The sequence below is a fragment of the Agelaius tricolor genome, unplaced genomic scaffold (assembly GCF_023055355.1).
Source record: "Agelaius tricolor isolate 1412-34295 unplaced genomic scaffold, bAgeTri1.0.p SCAF_14, whole genome shotgun sequence".
Classification (NCBI taxonomy): Eukaryota; Metazoa; Chordata; class Aves; order Passeriformes; family Icteridae; genus Agelaius; species Agelaius tricolor.
In genome coordinates this window covers 10686337-10700793 of record NW_027269274.1, presented here as the reverse complement: position 1 = coordinate 10700793, position 14457 = coordinate 10686337, and positions in this window count along the sequence as shown.

Here is a 14457-nt window from a genome sequence, read left to right as displayed (position 1 = left end):
GACAGTGCCCTGCCAGAGGCTGTGGTTGGTGTCTGCAGACTCTCCTGCTCCACCACAGACAAATGCCTAGCAGACCACAAACCCCACATCACCTGGGCCACATGTGTGGAGGAGGAAAATCCTGGAACACTGTGGAAAATCCTGGAACACTGTCCTCTCAAGGTGAAAAACTAATTAACTTCTCTAAGCTGCTTGAGATGTCTAGAGTGTCAAAGTGGAAAATATTCAGACATCTCTGTTTCTTTGAATGGGATGGGCAAAACTCCCAGTATCATCTCAGGGCTTTCAAACATTGTTGTTTCTATCTCACATAGTTTTGTAAGGAAACAAGAGAGATCACAGAATTTATTTATTCTTCCCCCAACTCTGCTCTTTCCTTTCTACTTCCCAGGAGATCAGCTCTGTGCAGTTACAGGGTGGAGACCCCAGGAGCCCTGTTCTCTGCAGGAATGCAGCATCAGCCTCCTGCCTGCAGTCTCCTGTGCTTGTCCAACCTGTGTACATGGTCCATGTGCCATGTCCTGTGAAGAGACAACTTACACCAATCCCAAATGTGCACCAGTGACTTTTGCCTGGGTGATATAGCATGACCTAGAAGCAGAAGGCACTTCAGCATCTTTCCAGAACTGTGTGGTTCCCCTGCAGCCTGCCTGATCTGCAAAGAGCAGCGCTGCTGATGGGAGGGTGCAGTGAAATCCTGCCCTCAAAATGTGAATTATTTCCTGGATGTGGCTGAATTGTGATTCTCCATCCCTGGAAGTGTTCAAGACCAGGCTGAGCCACCTGGTCTAGTGGAAGGTGATCCTGACTATGAAGGGGGAGCTGAAACTAAATAATGTTTGAAGTCCCTTCCAACCCTAACCATTCTGTGATTCTATGATGATTTTCCTTGATTGTGGATTCTGATTGCTGAGCCCCCTTGTGCTTGCTGTATGAATGAAATGCAGTATTTTGCCTTGGGGAGGATGGGGAGACTTCCCTCCAGACAGTAAAATCTTCTTCTATTTGCACTGGAGAGGTAAACCCTCGAAGTGAACACAGGGAAGGCAAGGAAATGTATGATGAGGAAGCTGGGTTTAGGGGGCAGTAAATTTTGTGGGGGATGAAAATAAGGAGGGGTTATGGTTTGCTAGCCTGTGGTGTTTCTTGTAAAAAAGACTAATTTTCTAATGAGCAGAAAGAAGAGAGGAAAAAAGCATCAAGTAACAAACAACCTAATCGGCTATTAAAATATTTCCAAGCAGTGAAATTAATACAATTCCCAACTCATAACTTATTTGCCTCTGTACAAAATTAACATAGATAAATAAATTAAAAATATAACCTCACCCAAACTGCTTCATAATAAAGTGTGATCATAGCAATAATAAGATGCTTCAGTGCATGAATTTGGTTGTATTAATTCACCTCTGGTATAATTGACAGCTCTCAGCCTTCAGCTTTCCTCTGAACAGCTCACTACAGCTGAATTATTATACCTGGCACTTCAGACTCTTCCAAATCTCATTGCTTAATTGCGTTCTCTTCTAGTAGGTGAGTGTTAAACTCAGACATTAAAGGATCTCTGCCAATTACCTGAAGCTCAACATTTGATCTGTCTGAAAATCTCACCGATCCGTGGGGGACTGCTCCTGTCTGCATCTCGACTGCTGCCTGCTCTCCTTGCTTAGTGTGGTGTAGAATGAGAGTAATTCTACTCCTGGTTTTGAGGGCATAAAATGAGTGAATAATAGAGGGAATTCAGGCAAGAAATGCAAACCCCCCTCTACCCACTCGGAATTAGAGCTAGCATTAATCCAGCAGCAGCTGCTAATTATGTAGGATTTGTAGGAAAATTTGCTCTCTTTGTCTTCCTGTGGCTGGTTTTACAGATACCATCTGACCAGTGCCTCTGTGAGATACCCTGTAAAAGAAGCAGCTTTTCTGGAATTATGTACCCATTGCATTGCTTCTCCTGTTTGTAGTTCACTGATGTGTTTCAGTCTGTGGTCACTGTAAAGTCTGTGTGGTTCAGCAGTGCTTTGGAGACCCTTGTTTGCAAACCAGTCTGTTAAATTAAGAAGCTTGATTCTCATTGCTGTGTGATGACATCTTCAATTTAGCTGGTGCCCCAGTGAGGAAGTAAACAAACAATAAATGTGTCACAATTCCTTCTAGTTCCATTAGACAAACAAGAAGTTTATTCAGTGTTTTGGCAAATGAAAATTTAAGCAAACTGTCAAGGGAGACATTTTCCCCATCAGATGCTTTCTGAGAGGGGATTATAACAAGAAAGAGCTATCACCCACCATGTCATTAAAAACAAAGGCTCCTGTGAACCCCTTTTATTAAAGATTAGCAGCACTGATTACAGCTGTAGGCTGAGCTGAAGACAAATTAGAATATCTTTTGCCATGGGATAACTTACAGTATCCTCCTGGGCAGTGAGACTATTGCAAACAGTGCACTCCTGAGAAGAGACAATTTTCACCTTTGGCCATTCATTCTCTGCCATTTAGAAACAGCCTGGTAATCTTTCTAGATCTATTTGCTGCCAAACACCAACACTTCATTGCACCCCCTGCTGTATTATTCCAGGTGAGACCAGTTGTTCATGCAGTCAGGAACACCAGATCTTTGGCTTTTCTCATAGGTAGCCCTTAAGTCTACTTAGAAAGTCTTGCCAAGCCAAGTGCCAAGGAGCTGTGTCCCAGCAGGGACAGACAGGGATGCTAATACAATTCTTAGCAAGTCCTGCAGATTCAGTCTTCAATGCCACGTGGTGGCCACAGGCTTGGTGCAGACTTAAAGAACCACCAGATTATTTGTGAGATGCTGACCTTGCTGAGTAGTGGACATGGAGTTCCTGTTCATGCCCACCTCAGTCCATGCCCCCACCTATTTAGATGTGTGAGTGCACCCTTGTAACCAGCAGAGATATTCTGGGCAGCCCCAGGGACAAAGCAGAAACTGTTGCAGAAGGGGTGTTTGTCCTGCCTAGGATGGCTGTGCAATCTTCCATGTGCTGGAGCCAGCCTGTCTGGGCTCCCAGGTTGTTATCCTTACACTCAGCACAGGAAAAGTATGTCTTTGTGGGTAAAGGAGAAAATAGCTCTTGAAATAGTCCCCTGTGAGATACCGTGGTACCCAAGGGTACCCATGGATCATGGATATGATGGTTGGGATCTCTGGATCTGGATCCAGTGATCTAGATTATCTAACTGATAGATCTAGTTATCTAACTGATAACTTTGTGGGTGGTGTAGGGATTAATTCTGATCACTGGGCATCTCCCTGCAACACTCCCTCCTTCACACCCCTATCCCTGCAAGTGTGCACTGAGCCCTGGGACTGAGTTGCCCTCACCCATTGCTTGTGCACAGGAGTGGAAATGGGCTAAATTTTGCACTGCCTGGGAGAGAAGTCATCTCTTTTCCATCTGTGTCACAACCACACAGGAATTTCAGCTGCTACCATAGGAAGAACCACTCCTGAGAGAGTGAGGGATGTTTGAGAAGGGATTCTTCACTTGGTGGTCTGGACTGACCTCTCCTGGCTGTGAAGGACCACAGAGCCACTGTCCATCTCACCAAACAATAATACTGCTCCCCCTTCTCTCCCCTTCCCTTTCTAGGCTCAGAAGGGAGTGGTGGCAGTGAGGAACCAGAGCAGGACCTGTGGTAACATTTCAGGAGCAATAAGCAGAGTCCTGTGCATACAGGAATGGCAAAAGGGATGGAGAAGAAAAATCCAACAAAACAAATCATGATGGTATGTACAGGATTCCTCTCCTCTTTAATAAATGTGATCTGAGTTCTCAGCTGTCTGTGCCAATGTATTTCCAGGTGATTGGGTAGAATGAACTTTTCCTACCTGTTTCCATGTGGGATGGATCTGGATCCCTGTAAGAAAAGAATAACCAAGTCTGTGTGTGGTTAACCTGCCATTTCTGCAACCCCCTCACAATCCTGTTTTATTGTCCTCCAACCCTTACCCATCCCACCTGATCATTCTCTTCCCTCAGATTCCTTCACACCTGTGCATATTCTTCCACCTCAGCAGAGTCACCTCAGCTGGGTTTGCCTGCAGTCCTCTGGGCATATCCTCACTGCAGGATGCTCCCTGTTCCCCAGACCTTGCTCTAACACCTCTGCATCAGCAGAGCCACAGCTGCTGTCCCAGTGCCTCTAGGTGCCTGTTTTTTACAAAAGCAGAACTGGCAGAGTTTCAAAACACCAGCCATGAGCTGCAATTACCAAAGATGTGTCTGTAAGCCTTCTTGGGGCTGGGGAAGGGATTGCACTGGGGATGAGCAGAGGCTGCAGGAGCCCTGCTCCAGCTCAACACTTCCATTGACAGGAGGGAGTGCAGCCATTGCAGGCTGGCAGACCCTCAGCTCCTTAGGTCCAGGAGGGCCATTTGGTTTTGTGGGGAGCTGTTCTCTCAGACTCTTTTTCATCCTGGGCAGGCAGGGGACAGCACAGAGGGAGAGCCTTTTTTTAGCAGCAAGAAGCTCATGGTAGAATGAGACCTGCCACTTGCACAGTCACAGCATCAGTCTTTGTTTGTGTGCTGAACTGCTGAGCAATTAACTTGGAGACAAGATATTATATGCAGAGCACAGGCCTGTAATGTGCTTTCTATTAGGGCTGCCTCACATTTCCTATTATTATATGCCACTTTCTGTTGCACCTTTCCCCAATTGTAACCACTCAGGCTGAAATCTTCCCTCTTGGGTGTTGCCTGAGGCTGGACTGATCATATTTTGTGAGGAAAGTTTATATATGCCTTCAGGGGATCCCTAGTAGGGTTGTGCAATCTTTGCTAATGGCTCTGAATGACACACAGGGAGAAGAGGACATGGCAGAGGCAGGAGAAAATACTAATGCAAAGCTGGGAGTGCAATTATGCTGGGATGGAGCTAAGCTGAAGGCAAAGGGGTCTTGTAGAGAGGCCTCTATGATTTCCTGCTGCATGTTCTTTGTTCATAATAACTGAAAGAGTGATCCTTCATTGTCTGGTCATGTCTGGTTACATTTTCCTGAATGTAAATTACAATACAGCTTGTCTGACCTCAGTGTCATCGTCCCCAGAAAATTGCAACTGGTTCTCACACTGTTATAATGGAAAGCATTGCTATCCAGGGGAGTCATTCTCCCTCCACCTTCCATCACCTACGCCTTGCCATGCTCCTGAAAAGGCTGAAAGCTTTTATTACTGTGTGGCTCAAAAAGTGCTGTGGGTTAAAGCAGTAAAAGGTGGGTGCTCCTCATGGAAAGGGCAACAGGTGTGGCTCCAAATACCAGTCTTAGGGGCATGGACACAACTGGCCAGTAGGAAAAAAAATGGAGGAATTTGCTTCACTTTTTTCACTGTTCATCCTTGTTGGAAAAGCATTGAGGCAAGATTTTACAGCAAGATCCAGCAACTTTACCTTGGGTATTTGGCACAAGGTCTGGAGCAGAATGAGCCCCTATGGCTCCACCCAGCTGCTTCTCCTCCATGTCCCAGGCAAGCATCACTCAGCCCTGAGGTGGGGCTACACAGGGCTCACCAAGGTAGAAGGTGTCACAGGGGAAGCGATGCTAGTTTAGGGCTGTAGGGCTGCTGTGTGGAAATGGAAATGCATTGCTCTGGGCAGTGGACTTGGGAGAGTGGATTCCATGTACTGGGGAGGCTGACCAGGCAAGCAAAGAGCCTGGTGAATGAGATACCCATGGCAAACCTTACTTCTGCAGGTCCCTGAGGTATCTGGAGGAAGTGGCCTCCTAAGAGCAGTCTCTGGATGGTTTCTGTTGGGGTGCTGCCATCAGGTTTCCATTGCCCCCCCAGCATGGACACTCCCAGAGCTGGGGATCCCATTCCCAGAGGTCGCCTCACTCCCTTATTAATCTGAGCTTCCAGTCCTGCAACAGACATGCTTATAGAGAAGATAATCCCAGGACCCTCTTTTCTTTCTCTTTATGGGAATAGCTCTGAGCAAGGAGGGTGAGGACAGAGAAACCCACATTGCTTTACACAAATATGAAATCAGGTGCACCAGGGAAGAAAAAAAAAAAAAAAAGCTAAATTATTCCTGCAGCATCTCTGCTCCCTATGTGAGGCACAGCCTGTTAATGTTTCCCATACTTCCCTTCCCAAACTAGATGAGAAACAAATCCATTATCTGAAGGACATTTGTCTAAAATTCCCCTTTTGTGCTTTGGCTATCTGGGACCTGCAGCTGTCACTTCCCATTCTTCTTGTAATTGCTCCTACTACAGCTAATAATGCATTTATCAAGCAGAATTTACTTATTTATTTATTTGTCTCTCTTTATTATTTTTATTATTTAGGTATAAAATAGGTCTTTTTCTCCACACTGCTTCATCAAAAATCTATAGTCTTCTGAAGCAGCAGTGGCTGCTCTGTGCTTCTGCCTCAGCTGCAAGGAATTAATTTATTAATATATATTGTGCCCCTGCAGCAACCTCTGGGATGTGGGGTTTTCACCTGATCATGTCACCCCTTCCCCTGATAGCTCCTAAAGTTAAGCTCTCACAAGGGGACAAAAAGCAATCCAAAAAGCAATTTGCTTGGCTAACAATTTCCTCTCTCCCCAGAGGTGTGGCTGAGGATATTTGAGCACTGGAAGGAATGAGGAGCCAGCCCTTGCCAAAGGTTTGCTGCAGTGGAGCTGGGACCAGGGGGCTGTGATGCTGCAGCTCAGGGCTCTGGTGACAGCCACTTCCAAAGGCTCCTGGTCCAGGGCAAGGAGGACTTGGGCACCTTGGAGGGGGCAGCACATGACCTGTGGCTCTGCAGGATCAATTTGGACAACTCAATTCCTTGTTCTTGCCTCCCACCTTCCTTCCCCCCTGTTCTGATGGGGAGCCTTGGAAATGCTTCTTTTGGTGGGAACACCAAGCTTCTGTGCACATTTTGGAACAACCACTGAAGGCTTGAGGGAAGAGTTTACCAAACACACATGCATCTTGCTTTATCAATTACCTTCTTTACCTTCTTCTCTGGGCAAATCATGGCTCTCTTTCACTGCTTTTTCAAGGGTTGATAGGAAAGGAGGTGAGCATTAAAACTTCAAGTTTCCTACTGCTTTATTAATCTCCCCCATTCAAGAATTATTTGCAAAGCCTGCCCCCAAAAGCAAAATCTTCAGCTACCTCCTACTTCTGTCCCTGGAATATTTACTTTGAAAGTTGTACACCCAATGAGTAATGAGGCAGAGGTGAAAGGCAAAAGATCGTGCTCTCATGCAACTTGCTCTTGCAAATTTGGCAAGCATGGGGAAGGATGCTGAAGGGACAAAAAAATCATTTGGTTGCAAAGTAAAACATCTGGAACACCAACTGCCCTTTTGCTTAAATGAATGTTGAAGCAGGTGTTTGAGATCTCAAGGAGAGATGAAGGAGAGAGTTGTTCTGACATCTGTATGGACATTGTTGAATCTTCAGGTCTCTGGGGCTGAGAGGAAATTCACTTCTTCTCTCCCTTGGAACAGCAGTGTGTAAACTTGAAAAACACAGGGGTCTTTCAGATATTCCTCTGCTTTTGCCTCCTACTCCAGAGCTGTCAGGATGAAGTGATTGCCCTGACCTTTTCAGGTGTGTGTGCTGGAGGGCAAAGAAGAGCAGAACTCAGCCCATCAGATTTACAGGCACAGGGGCTTGGCCAGTGGCTCAGAGATGCTTCTGACTTCCCAGTCTGGCTGCTTAATTCAGGAAACAGCTGGAACAAACAGCTAATGCAGACTTTGAGCTCTTCATTAACCAAAATTTTTGTTTTCATCCAGTTTCCTGGATGAGAACTGGGTGGACCCATAAAAACCAGATGTGTGTTTGGACTGCTAAGAGATCCGACATTTGTGAAAAATTCCCTCTGAGATGAGGGAGAACCAATTCTCCCAGGCAGTGAAAGACCTCTAAAGAAGATTTACCTCAGTTGTACCAGCAATGCTCTGCAATCCAGGATCCTTCTGCTTGGTGACCTGGGAGTAATGGAATCACTTTTTCAGAGGCAAAGAGTTAGAAAGACTAACTCATTCTGCTGTAAGTGACAGGCATTGCCTTGCTTACCAGGCTAAGGGTTTTATCTTGGTAAGCCGTGGGGACATTTGTCCCTTACTGGCTCAGGTGTTTGTGCCTGGCACTGCAGACACAATAATTTCTGGGACTGAACTCCCTCTGCTGCTTCCCCTCCACTGCCAACATGCCAGCAATCCTCCCTAAGAGCAGAACTCTGAGAGATCTTCAGATGTGTTATCTTCCACCCTTTAGCACCCTATTTTGTATGCAGTTTAGATTCCATGAGTAATAACATGCCTCTCCTCCCTACCAGAGCACAATGCTCCTCACAGGGGAAAGAGGAGCTCCTCTCCCCATCCTTCATCACTTCAGGACTTAACCTTCCAGCCATGCATGTGTCCTGCAAGCATCATCAGTCCTGTTCAGCAGAGATGCCACTTGCTTGCACCACATTTGTGTAATGCAGCGTCTCACTTGTCCTAGGGGAAAGCAGAAAACCAGAGCTTTGAGCTGAAGGAGTGTGTGTGCCCTGGGTTGCTAAATGGCTGTGGATTGGCACAGGCTGTGATGGCTGAAGCATGTCCTCCCTGCTGAACAATGAGCTCTTGGATTGCTGAAGGGACAGGAGATGGGCTCCCTCTGCTCTGTGGTGCTCAATTTTATCTTTCCTTTCCCCAAGCACAGGGAAAGCACTGGGGAGATGTTGCTGTGTTTGTTGGTTTTGGTTTTAGTTAGTTTAATTTGCTTGTTTCCCCTGCAGCCACCATGGTCCTTATAAAGCTAATTCTTGGATAATTTTTAAAGAAAATTAGAAAAAATGTCTCTTCTAAGCTCTGTAAAATCCCACTGGAAAAAGAAACTTAAATGAGAAGCTTACTTTCCTTTGATAGTAAAGCTGGATGGGCTAGCTCATAATCATTTTATTGAATTGCAGGCATGGCTTAGCCAAATAATTTTGCAGCTTTGTTTGTTTTGGCGGATGGTATTTTAAAATACTCAAAAAGTTTTCCTCAAAGTAGAAAAAAAGTAACCTAAGTATTTTTTATATCATGTTTCATATAGCCACAATAAGTTTCCCCAAACCTAAAATTAAATTCTTTATTTCTGATTGAGTAAAATGTTGCATTTGACCCAGAATGAGTTATGGCTAAAATTCCAACAACTTTGGACCAGACAGTGAAGAGCCTCCAGCACTGAGAGCAAGCAATCAGTCCTCTCTCTTTTCATTTTTACTAGGTTATTTTATTTTCAGGAACACCAATTTCACCCAGAAGTGTAACAAAGCAAAAGAAGTGCTTAATCAGAGGTCTTTTGTCATGGCCCATTTAGATCCTAAAAGGCAGATTACAGGGAAAGAAATCTTTAAAAACCAATACAGAGTGGAGATCTCTGCAGTCGCTCAGGATCCGTTCATGCAGTTTGTGATGTGCTAAGGAACTGCCTTGCTCAATCAGGGTGGGTTTATTCCCCTCCACCCTCCTTTCCTGCCTCATTTTCAACAGCTGTAGAGCAGATAATCTCTCACTTGCCTTCCCATCCAACCCTAACTCCACCATTGTCCCTTTTACACACTGGGTGAAGTGTGATCACAGCTAAGTGATGGCCATTAGACTCTATAAAATTAGGATTAGTCAGGATGACTTCCTACATTAAATCAATTTAAGTCATTGGCTGGTGGAAAAGAAGAGTGATTCTCCCCTCTGTTAGCTGGGATATGGCTTGTTTTTTGTGACAGCATGGGGTGCAATTGTAGTTTTTCTCTTGAAGTCATTGATTCTGTCTTCTACCTGCATCCTCTATTCTACCTGCTGTTTCCCAGTCTTCTCACTTTGCCCTGGGTTGAGATATCTGAGGTGAATGTCTGATGGGCAGATAGGAGGTTTTGGGAAGGTAATTCTGAGGCAGAAACTTCTGTAAGTAACAGGAGCAGGCTAAGGCAGGGCTCCTGTGGATTGTTCTGGCAGCATCCCAAAGGCTTTTTGTGTTTGTGACTGGAGAGAGGAGAGCACAAACCTGGTGAGCCCCAGGGATGGGTGGCTGAGCACAGGGAGAGGAATTCTATTTCTCTCCAATGCCACCTTGGTCCTGGAGGAACCTTGTTGCCCCAAAGCAAGCCTGGTTTCATTTTGCTTGAATGGACAGATTCCACAAAGCTGGGCACCACCCAGCAGGGGATCCTGCTGTGGTCCAAAGGGAAGCAGGTCCTTACTGAAGGTGGTGCAGACATATTCCAGGTTAGAAATCTCTCCTAAGCAGCTCATGAAACATCAGCACCCTGCACTCCAAACCTGATCCTACCTGATCATTTTTTTTTGCCACCACAGCTCTTCTTCCTGCCAACCAGAAGTCCTCATGCAGAAAAGGGGACAAAGAAAAGGAAATTTCTGAGGCTGAGTCTGCCTTTTCTGGATGTGGAAGCTCTCAGCAATACAGATTCCCCTCTCCTTGTTTTTTGGCTCACTTTGGTCATGAACCATGATGGAGAACACTGTCTTACAACCACAGCCTCTTCCCCACTCTGCACATTGCCTCAGTGCTGGTCCACTCAGGACCTTCATCACCCCTCAGGTCCCTCTGAGGTGGCATACTCTTCCTCCCTGCTCAGCCACTTCCTCCCAGTGGGGTGAAACATGCTGCAGAGGGCAGTCTAGTAAGTCAAACTCATACAAATTTTTTAGAGCTTGAGACATTCACATCCTTATCAGACTCCAGACTCAGCAGCTTGGGTCTATTTCTAACACAAAGCAGAGAATTTTGCCTAAAAGCTATTGCTGTTTCTTAGAGAGGAAAAAAAATTTGTGTCTTGACAGTCCTGGGGCTGAGCTAATGTAGTTATACCAGAGATTTCTCCTCCCAAAGTCCTTTTAAACTCAAGAGTCTGTGTTTATACAGCACTTAGCCCAAAGGCAGCTCATTCTGAGTTGGCCCTTTGGCACTGCAGCAATAAACAGGATTAACAACTGGAGTCAGCAGGGCTTGGTACCTGTTAGAATTTCCTGTGGACTATGCAGAAGGTGCTGTTCCTACAAGCATCCTGGCAGTGAATTATTTATGGGCAGCATAAGGCTCGCTGTGCTTGCCAGTTTATTAGATTTATAACTAGCTGTGCAGGGCCCATTGAGTGTGTCTGTGCATGTATGAGCACATTCTTGTTCAGCTGCTCCTTGCCAATGCCCTACTAGTTAGGGAAGATCTGCTAACACACATTTCCAACATAAACACAAAACTTTGTGACTCAGATGTGAGAAAATCTTGGAGAGGCAAAGGATTGTTACTAAGGAAAAGAAAAAGAGCTTGTTAGGACACTTCAACTGAAGATGTAAACTTTCATTCAAGCACAGGCTGAAAAACAGACATTATTTGAAGGGTGGAAAAGTTTGATTTTCTTCCCAGTTCCACAGCTTGTAAGAGACCTACCTGTGTGGGTTTTATCTGGAAACATGTGGACTTCTAACTTCTTTTATGGCTTATGCATCTCTTTGATACCCAAGGGTGGTCAGTTCACTGTGTGAGTGTTGGAAAGGATTTTCAACACAATTTTCTCTTGAAACCCATGGATGGGAGCACTTGCCTTGCAGCTAATGTCTGCTATTCCAGATCCAACAGATCTGAGAATAGGTGTTATTAAAGGCTCATCTTTTCCTGTGCTGTTATATCTGTGCTGTGATGTTGCCAGCAGAGTCATCACTGCATGTGAAGGTGCTGCCCTGGGGCCATGGAGCTCTACAACACCTCTCTCTGAAGAAGCACAGGTGACTCTTGCTAACACCAGAGGTTCTGCTCTGAGGCAGGAAAGAGGTGACAGGAGCAAGGCCTTTATACATGCAAATGATCCAGGCAAGGGAGCAAAACTTGCCATGGCTGGAGCAGAACTAGCTGAAAGCAGAACATTTTGCAAAGTTTTCTGTGAGCCCTTGTCAGCTCTGACTGGTGTAGAGAGAACCTGTTTGAGCTGTTCAATAAATTGGATGGTTTAAATAATGTATGGACTGTCTTTTTGGATTCATGAAAACAGCTGTGTGAAGCACTCACTTGTTCAGCCTGCAACAGGTTTCTTTCCTTTGCTTTAAAAAGTTCTCTTCACTAGGCATCAAAATCTTATGAATAACTTTTGGATTCTGCTTTGGAGGGCTTCTAGTTAGACTTGAGCACACTGGTGTGCATTTCACAGCTCTATTTTCTATATGCTGTTGAACTTAAGTTTGGGCTCTTTTCTTTTCTTTTCTTTTCTTTTCTTTTCTTTTCTTTTCTTTTCTTTTCTTTTCTTTTCTTTTCTTTTCTTTTCTTTTCTTTTCTCTGTCTGGGGTTTTGTTTGTTTGTCTGAGGTTTTTTTTTTTTTAATCTAAAGGTCAGTTAAAGAATCTCCTGGCAGAGAAAGGAAAAATGCCTTTTCTCCAGCAAAATGACCAAGTGAATCCATCTCACATTCCCACCTAAGCTCTCAGTTTCTTCCTCCATCTTCAGGTACTAATGCTATTGCTATTTGGACTAAAGTTGTGTATCAATCCAGAGATCAGCACTCACTGGGCCATGGGTTTACACCTTCATCCCCTGTCACCTAGTAAGATGATAAGAAATTCAGAATCCAAGAAATAAATCCAAGGAGGAGAAGAGACATTTATTTGAGTGCCACAGGAGGGAAATGGAGCCACAGGGGCAGTGAATTGCATTCCATAGCAGAGAAAAAGGATTGAGCTCCAATATTCTGGTGCTTCAATCGTGTTGTCATCTGCTTTCTCTCTCTTGGTTACTCCAGGTATGATGATGATGATGATGATGATGATGATGATGATGATGATGATGATAAGTGAGGACTTCCACAGATTGCCAAGAGATGCTTGCAGAGCACTGCTCCATGCAGCTGTGCTGCCCTGCCCAGGGCTCTCTGGTGTATCCAAGATCAGGATAACAATGTCAATCTTTTCCATGTTGCTCTACCCCGCTCTCAGTGCCCTTCCAGGCTGCCTCAGGGTCCCTCAGTGAGACCTGGGCCTTTATCCCTGTGCCTCCACAGCTGGGCCTGCCTCACCTGCCAGGAGTAAATGTGGACACCAGCAAACCCTCAGCATCAGAGACGTCAGGGGGGAAAAGTGGCTCCCACAAGCACGTGGATGCATGGAGTGGCACTGTGCAATGGAGGGAAGCCACTCAGTCAAAGCTGGTTTCAGCATCTACAAGTGATTTAGTCATGCTGGGATTCTTCTGCAGTCAATGGGGAGAAGAAAAACTCTCAAGGGTGTGATTCATGTGACCTACTTTAGGCATCTACTTTGGAATGAGATGAATTACACCTCTGGCTCCATTGACTGTATATTGATGAGATGTCTGCCTACTGTACTGAAAGGAGCTTTGGGTGACTAGCTTAAACTTAGAAGCCTGAATTCAATCAGATTAATTCACCCTATATGTCTGCACATGCTCCAGTTCTCCCTCTTCTTGCTGTGTAGACATGAAAGCAAGAGCCTTTTCTTTTTCTTTGTGAGACACAAATAAATCAGATTCAGAAAGCACTCAAAAAAGAGCAGCAATGTGAGATAGGGCTAGCATGTGCAGGAAACTGGGCAGGGAAAGGTATTAGCTTCTCTTGTCTGTCCTTGGAACAAATTCACAGGAATCAAGGGAAAGAAAGGTGATTTTGTGCCTAAATATAAAAAATAAATATATATTGGTGAAGTGAGGTTTCCTGGAGTCTTCTGGCCACTTGCCACAGGAAGGAAAAAGGTCCTCCTCTCCCTACAGAGAGATTCTTTCTTGAAGGTTTGGACAATTACTGCATTTTACCTTTTCTACCACAGCGTGGATGCTTTCTTCTTGTTAACAGTTTGTCTATGAGCATTTTAGCTCCAGCTTAATCAGACAGGATTGATGTTTGCACTCTGTGGAAAGGTTGCATAGGGTGGTGTTTCTGCTTTTTGCAGTAAGATTATTGAAAAAGATGCCTCAGACAAGTGGGTGGGAGGGATATGAATAAAAAGTAGCATATCCTCTTCTTCCACTAAAAAAAACCCAACAACACTCCCCCTCTCCCCAAGAATCCCCCTTCTCCCCTTCAAAACACCCCAAACCCACAACTGCTTGCAAAGAGAGGCTAAAAAATATTAGTGGTGTATGATTATCATCATGAAAATTGAAATCCTACCAAAACAGACTGATAAAGCTTTGTATTCAACCATCCCACTGGGAATAAAAAGGAATTCTCACCTATTTGCCCTGTGACTCTGACAAAAGTGACTCGAGTGCTTCAATTGAGATCTATAAAAGAGTTCTGCCCACTTCCCTGGGCAGATCTGAGCTCCTGGAAGATTTCAGATACCACCTTGAGGAGGTACAATAACTCCAAAATAATAAAGTAAATTTCAAAGGACACTGTCACAAAACTATTTCTTTTATTTTCGCAGCGCTGCTTTGCAGCTGCTCAGCAAACACCACTGTGGGAGCCTGACATCAAAACAGCATT